The sequence below is a fragment of the Choristoneura fumiferana genome, chromosome 11 (assembly GCF_025370935.1).
Source record: "Choristoneura fumiferana chromosome 11, NRCan_CFum_1, whole genome shotgun sequence".
In the NCBI taxonomy this organism is placed as follows: Eukaryota; Metazoa; Arthropoda; class Insecta; order Lepidoptera; family Tortricidae; genus Choristoneura; species Choristoneura fumiferana.
The window spans coordinates 11,022,852-11,031,315 of NC_133482.1; the positions used below are offsets into that span (position 1 = coordinate 11,022,852).

The 8,464-nt window shown below is 36.1% G+C and overlaps 1 protein-coding gene across 1 annotated transcript in view; it reads right to left on the bottom strand.

The window, feature by feature from the left end:
• LOC141432787 (B-cell receptor CD22-like) overlaps positions 1-6,970 on the bottom strand; it is a 98,227-nt gene extending 91,257 nt beyond the window's left edge. Inside the window, exon 1 of the mRNA XM_074094547.1 lies at positions 6,775-6,970. The gene's annotated coding sequence lies outside the window, so the exon portion shown is untranslated. The remainder of the gene's footprint in view (positions 1-6,774) is intronic.
• Positions 6,971-8,464: the final 1,494 nt, after the last annotated feature.

Consider the following 8,464-nt stretch of genomic DNA (forward strand, 5'->3'; position numbering starts at 1 on the left):
CTAAAAATATAATATATATAACTAGAACGCAAACAATTAAAACATAGATCGTACTCTTCAAACTAAACAACATTAGTTCAGCGACTTTTAAAAATGATTACTTTTTTTATTTTTAAATTACATTTTAAAGTTTATTCGAAGGAGAAATGTAATGTAAAATGCTTGATGTTTGTAGCATGACAGGCGACTTCAGTTGTGTTCTAGGATGGCGTACATTGATTACAGTATTTTATTTGTATAAAAAAGGGAAAATCTGAAGACTCCATAATTTTTAAAAGTCGCTGAATTAATGTTGTTCAGTTTGACGAGTATGATCTATGTTTTAATTATTTGCTCATATTACAGGCCACACCCAGTATAAAACTTATACAGTATCAAATTGCCAGATTGTTTGATATTAAAATATAAATAATAAATAAATAAATAAAATAAATATTGGGACAATTCACACCAATTGACCTAGTCCCAAAGTGAGCTTAGCAAAGCTTGTGTTATGGGTACTAAGCAACGGATAAATATAATTATATAGATAGATACATACTTAAATACATTTTAAACACCCAAGACCCGAGAACAAACATTCGTATTTTTCATACAAATATCTGCCCCGACACGGGAATCGAACCCGGGACCTCGTAGTCAGGTTCTCTAACCACTAGGCCATCTTGTCGTCAAAACAAGCAGGTTCAACAATGTTGTTTCAGTTTGCATCGCTAGGAAAGGGTTTTTTTGAGTTTTCCCACCCTTTTCCCTACTGATTTACTCAGCATTTGTTTATAGGATGAAATTTTAGCCTATTATATTTATTTAATGTAAAACAAAATAATTTTACGTCAGCCACTAACCGCATTCCATTAATACTACACAAAACGAGTCTTTATCAAAACTGAGATTCATAACAAACGTTACTCACATAATACATTTTAAATAAGTTCATAATTACTATTCACAATTTGAATAATTAAACAATTTTAGAGAAAAAACTGTTAAAACTCCGTTTATCTTTATGACCTCCACGAAATGTATATACGAGTAACTAAGGAGTAAATAGTAAAAAAAAAGTAACATATTCTTTTATATCCACGTTCCGAATTAGAAAAACTGGCCAAGTGGGAGTCGCACCAGTGTGCCGAGGGTTCCGTACAATGCTAAAAAACCGAACTGACTATATAGGTTTGGGTACCTGTTTAAGTTAATAAAGTAAAGCCGTAAACACGGTTTTTGTATGTGACTAAATACTCCCCTTTTTTCATTCTATATCTGTAACGGTTAAATATACAACCGTCAAAACTCGGAATGATACTAGAGATAAATATACTGCATTATCAGCGAATAATACAGTTTAGTTTTTAATTTTGCATTATTTGCTGTTGTAGCGGCAATATAAGTATTTATATTATGTGTAAATTTCAGTTGTCTATTTAGAATCGTTCTCAATAAATAGCTCTTATATAGAAAGACGGCCAGCGATGCGATAGTAATAGGTGTACATTTTTAGGGCACGGAACCCTAAACATTACTTAAGTTCCATCAGTTTTATGCACTCCTACATGCAAGAAGTGCCTTACTTATGTTTTTTTTATCTATAAAGTCTTATTGATATCTTAACACTTACGATTCGTCCCGGCACTTGTAAGTACTGTGAGACGCCGATTAGATTACACGTCCTTGTCTAACCAGTACAGTGTGAGAAAGATAGGCTCTCATACATATTAAATAGTGGTAGATTAAGACATTGAAGTGGTTTAGTTTAATAATCTCTCATGGAGGCGGCGAGATCAATACGCCCTTACTTTTAATAGCTTAAAGTTTAATTGATGGGTTTTTATATAGATTTTTTTTGATTAAGTCATCACTCTTATGTTCACACCGTAAAAGCTTCCGAGAGGATTGTATTTAAACGATTTTTTTATTTGGCCCACTGGTGTGTCACTAGTGGGCAAAGAACTCCTCTTTTTCCTTCGATCCGTCTCTATCCTTCGCCGAGTCCTGCCAATTTTTGTCCCTGCATCTTTTGGCTGCTTCAATAGGTACTGTTCGCATGGAACCCACTTAGTGACCTACATTTTTCCTCCTATCTAGACAAAATTACATAGGTATAATAAATTAGTTCGTGGATACACATTACAATTGTCATCCTGTATAGCAAATTTAATGAAATTAATTTTCATTATCTTAGAACACACATATATATATATATACATGCAAATATTTATCTTTAAAAAGGATAGGATAACAGTTGCCTAGTAACCTACTCACTCTATTTCTATTTATTTGCTAAAAAATATATATTATTATGTCAATTTTGTTTCAAGGTTGTACGAAATAAAACTCTAAACGAGCAATGTCGTATGTATGAACGTGTTGTATCCCACTAATATTATAAATGCGAAAATTTGTAAGTCTGTTTGTTTGTTACTTCATCACGTCTAAACCACTGAACCGATTTAGATAAAATTCGGTATAAAGATAGTTTGACTCGCGGAGAAGGACAACTATAGGATAGTTTTTATTCCGGAAAAGTGCACAGTCCCCGCGGGATAGCCTTACAAATTCTGCGCGGACGGAGTCGTGAGTCATCATCATCATCATCATCATCAGCCCGAAGACGTCCACTGCTGGACAAAGGCCTCCCCCTTAGAACGCCACAATGAACGACAACTCGCCACTTGCATCCACCGGTTTCCCGCTACTCTCACGATGCTGAGTCGCGAGTAACTGCTATTAATTTAATAATTTCTTTGTAACATCGATTTATACTATCTAGATACCTAACTTCTGAATGTCTTGACGTTTTGACAAAGCTCCGATATAATTGTTCTCATCAAAACGAAAGCCGACTCAACGATCAGCACGTAACAAAGTCCGAGTTTAATTGTAGTTCGGAAACAACGAAAATCCTTATAAACTCCAGAAAACTCGAAGATTACGAAAACATTTGTTCGAGCCTTTGAAAGCTCCGAATCCGATACTTAAAACAAAGCAAATAGGTAGGTCCTCTTATTAAAACCTCCAGGAAGGAATTTGCAAGGTAATAAATTATAGATTTAGTCTTATGAAGTCGGCGAAATATCAAAATGTTAGTTAAGTATTCTCTGTCCGAAACGTGTGACTTATAGTTGAATTTGCGACACGATTGTTGACTATAAATACGACATTAGTAAGATGATAGCTGTTGTTGCTAGACTGTTCGAATCGCAAACGCGATGTCGCGTGTCGTGCCATAGCCGTGATAGGATTATGTTGGTAGGTAAGGTACATACTTAAACTACACGTACGAGTAGGTAGGTACTTTGTAAAGAATGCTAAGTATACGATTCTCACTCATCCTGATAATATTATAAATGCGCAAGTTTGTGAGTATGTGTGTGTGTGTGTGTGTGTGTGTGTGTGTGTATATATGTTTGTTATTCCTCCACGCTAACAGTTGGATGGATATTGATGAAGGTAGATAGCTGAACGTCTGAAATAAAACGTAGGATAGGTACTTTTATCCCGATTATTCCGAACATTTCCACGGGATTAGGATAAAACCTCGAAATCTCAATCACCAGGATTAGGTACGAAAAATTTGGTTATTATATGACTGTCGTTGTAGTTTCGGTCCTAAAATCTTTCGAAAAATGTTTTGTACAATGAACTGATTCCATGTCGTAAATCATCGTCACTCCAGTCTATGATACGTCTCACTGCTGGGCACAGGCCTGTCATGAAAGGCTTAGGCCGTGGTTCCCAGGCGGGCCTAATGTGGGTTGGGAACTTCACACGCACCATTGAATTGCTTCGCAGGTTTGTGCTATGCAGGCTTCTTCACGATGTCTCCCTTCACCGTAAAGTTCGTGTTAAAATTTCAATGTAAAATCGCACATGAATTTCTCGATACTCAGAGATTTGATTTGAGCCCATTATGGGGGGTGCTAAGCTAGAGTGCTCAAATTCACTTTATTACATTTAGTATTATCTGTTTTCTATAATATTCCAGTTTCTAGTACCATGTCATGCCAGACTAAACCGTCACAACTAGGTCAATAGTCGTACAAAATGTGCCAAGAATTTTCTTATTTATACGAAAACTGAACTTTCACCCTTTTCATGACCAATCTGAAGTTAATGCCTCATTTATCAAAATTGGTTCAGCAACTTTTCGAAATTGCTTTCAAAACAATTTACATTTAATACGGGGGAATAGCGTATAATGGGTTACGTGCATGCAAAGTTGAAAACTACGAAAATGTGTGAGCATTAGAACCTTTTCACCAATACGATACTTTGACACCAATTGACCTAGTCCCAAACTAAGCAAAGCTATTACTATGGATACTAGGCAACGGATATAAATATCTCTTCTTCTTCTTTGTCGGTAGCACTCTTGACAGTGGTCATGGTCATCGCTTCAGGTGTTGGTGGCAAGCTTCACAACACGCCGCCACTCCTCCCTGATAGCCGCCTTCCTCGTGCATTCATGTAGTGATGATGAGCCATTTACCATTTACTGCCGCTTTTATTTGGTCAGTCCACCTCATAGGTGATCTGCCTCGTGGCCGGGTACCCTGAACCTTTTCCTGGATCACTAGTCGCTCAATAGTCACCTCCCCTCGGTGGCATACGTGACCAAAGAAGGTGAGGATACGAGATTGAACCAAAAGCGATAGACGCTGCTTGATGCCGAGTTCTCTAAGTGTAGACTCGTTGGTACGGAATTCAGTCCACGATACTCCGAGCATTGTCCTCCAGCACCACATCTCTAGGGCGTGTATCTTCTTCTTCTCTACTTCCCGCAGGGTCCACATTTCCGCGGCGTCCAAGAATATGGGGAATACAAGTGCCCGAACTAGCCGGATTTTTGTGGCTCTATATATAAATATATACATTTGTATTTTACCATGAATTTTGCGTCCAGAACTCTGTAAACTACGAAGTGATTGATTGATGCATGTGAAGTTCCCCGATCTGCACTGGGCCCAAGTGGGAACTACATCCCATTAGCCCACTTATAACGTTTTAAACTCTCGTGATTTCACTCATAGTCAAAATACCACCAACGGGACTTATCACGCTAACACACACGAGTAATATTTACCTACTGGTCAGTCTTCTCGTGACCACGGCCACGTAACGTGGTCGAAACGTCGAGGTAAATATTACTCGTGTATGCTAGCGTGATAAGTCCCGTTGGTGGTATTTTGACTTTGGCCCTCTTATTTGGATATGGGGTATAGGTCCCTGGCGGTAAGATGTACCTATTTACGATCCGAGAAGATGATGATTATATTTTATACACTGTATATTTTGTACAGTGTACAATAACGGAGTACGAAATTTTTAATATCCATAACTAACACAATCATGCGCAAGAGGTGCACATCCACTGCTGCGCTGGTGACACTCTAATATTTTATTTGTCATCTCATAATACCATGGTCGCACCGAATAAATGAATATAAATATGAATATCCCTAGTCCGCAGGGTGGAGGGGAGCGCTAACGGCATCCTGAGGGCATTCGCAGATAGGTTTGTCAGTATCTGAACCATTGTCATATGATTCATGTACTGACAAGCAAGCCTATGTACTCGTAAAAGTGCTGAACTATTTTATCTTTTTTTTTTAAATAGCTTATAATGTGTCCCACTGCAGGGCAAAAGCCTCCCCTTTCTTATTCCACTCGTCTCTACTCTTTATTTTTCTTTATTCGTTTATGTTTCACTAGCACTAGGGTAAGCATCGTACATTTAACTAACACCATGTACCTAACATATTTATAAGTAATACTAACAAATGATGGATCCTAGTTATCTGAATAAATAAATCTTATAATATTTATTATTATTATAATATGATACTTACTTAGTCATTAATATAAATGGCTGCCTCTTGGACGAATCCAAATAGTACCTATTTATATCAAACTTCTTTGACAATATCCTGTTGTGCTATCTGGTTCCATAATAAACAAAACTAAATGTTAAGAAGTCATGTTTTTTTTCCATTCGGTGCCGGGAAAATATCGGGAATATAATTTAATTATGAAAGAAAAAGCAACGAAATCATGTTACAGACTGATCAGATTTCCTAAGGACTCCAAAAAAATATTGTTTGTATGAAACTCTTAGTTATATTCTCTCATTCGTTGTCAATATTCTTAATACTGAATACAAAGAATAGCCAAATTATATTTCAGTAATAACTTTGTTATAAAAGTTTCGAATACAAAATTAACGCGTTTTGTTTTAAAACTTAATTAGTTATGTATATTATAAGGCATAAAACGAGTGATGAATCTTGTATAAGGACCCTGGAAACTCCGGACTTCTAACTTAAACAAAGTTTTATAAAATTGTGATCCATCATTATTTAATCACAGTTCATTTACTTACTATTTATTATAGGAAACTCGTTGTTTTTTCACTAATTATTGTTTAGAAAAACGAGCTATGAAATCGAATGTAATTAAAATAATACTTTTTCACTTCTCATGCTCGTAAAGTTGGTGTTTATGCTGGATCTAGGCGACATAAAATTACTTATTATGCTCTAGTGCATTACTTTAAGTCTAAGACCAAAGTAATCAGGTGTCAACAGCCACAAACAAAAAAGTTTCTATATATTTTTTTTAAACTTATTTTATTGCAACAGACGCATGGAAACAACATTTATTTATTTCACACTTGAGTGTCAAATATTATAATTCCCTAGCATCATCTAAAATATTATTATCAAAATTGCTCCAATATAGACATCATCTGCTATGAATAAATTACAATAAATCACCTACCTGTATCTCGCTCACTCATAAATCACTTGAAAATTTTAGTCTCACAAAATTCACTTCACACATTCCATTATTGGTTTTTATTTTTAAATTTGTAATTGTCACTGGCCACTCAGAAAAACCATAGTGCACGGTGTAAACTTGTCTCGTGTCGTAAGCCAAGCCGACCGGCGGCAGACGTGCGTGTCGGGTAAATGCCTTTTCGAGACTGTCCGTTCCCGCGCCAGCAGCGTGGCTACAAAGTTGTAGGCCGTAAAAATGTCGCTTACAAACGAAAATGTGTACCTACTTAGAATATTGGTAAGGAAAAACGACAACGCTATGAGAATAATTTGATTCATCAAAATAATAAATGTCAAAGGCAACGGATCTTTTAAATGTTTACAATAGGTACCTATTTTGTATATAGACGATGGAAATTCTATGGTGTACAATCTAAGTAGGTTTTAAATACTATACACGGCTGCTGAAAGAAATAGTGGTCAGTGGTGATGGTCAAATACAATTTGAGACACCTTAGAAGCCGTCAAAAAATCATAATATCGAATCCTTACTAATAATTATAATTGCGAAAGTAACTTTGTGTGTTAGTCTGTTACTACTTACGTACCTGTTCATGGTTTAACCGCTGCATTAATTTAGATGAAATTTGGTATGGAGTTAGTATAACAGTTAACACCCTGGGAGAAATATAGAATATTTAGTTTCATCCCGGATAATTACACAGATCGCAGACAACAGGTACTTAATTAATAATAAATTTATTAATTAAAATATCATAGAGACCTAACAAATTGTTAGTATAATAGTAAGCTATACTAACAGTTTGTTAGGTACCTATTAATTTCGTCCTCTAGATTAGTTTCTGTATCAGAAGATTTGTTGTTTATTGCACTTGGAATCATGATCGTCTTCACCGCTTCTTTCTGTCACAGTCAGTCACAGGATAAGGGATGAGTGCAGAAAGAGACGGCGAATGCGATAGCGAGAGCCCAAGGTAATACGACCACTGGGGATAATTCAATCTCTGGCATTGACAGGATTACGTTGGTGCTTTCGCGCGTTTGACAGACAGGTTGGTAGTTTTTCGCCTGACGGAATCAAGGCATGCTGCTAGTTTGCTGCAATCAAGTAGAAGCAATATTTTTGACTTGAGCCTCTGAGCATTATTGTCTAACGCTTTCGGAATCGTAATCGTTTTCACTATGGTCTAAGATCCGAAGTTAAATCGACCTTTGTCTGATAATAGAATGAAACGTATTTTATAATAAATTTAGTATATTAGAAAATATATTAGAAATGGGTTAGCTCAAAACTCCTGGACAGGCTATTTTTAATTAATGATGATGCATCGAGATAATAAGAAAATTTTATACTGACAAAGTATAAAACTTACAGAATGTGCAGACGTTGGGTTTGCTAACCATACCTGGACGAATTACTGGGTTGCCAGGTATAAACTTAAACAGGTATGTCGATGCCAGTTACTGGCACTTGATTGGGTAAGTAATAGAAGAAATAACCTGTCCAGGATTTTTTAGCAAACCCATTTCTACTTTTTTTTTTGTTTTAATCTTTATTTATTATGGAACTTTGATCAAAAGATTAATGAACATGTCAGTTCCCAAAGGCCTTAACTATAAAAACACTACAACAGACATACGATTTAAATGAGTAACGACTCGTGCCAAGA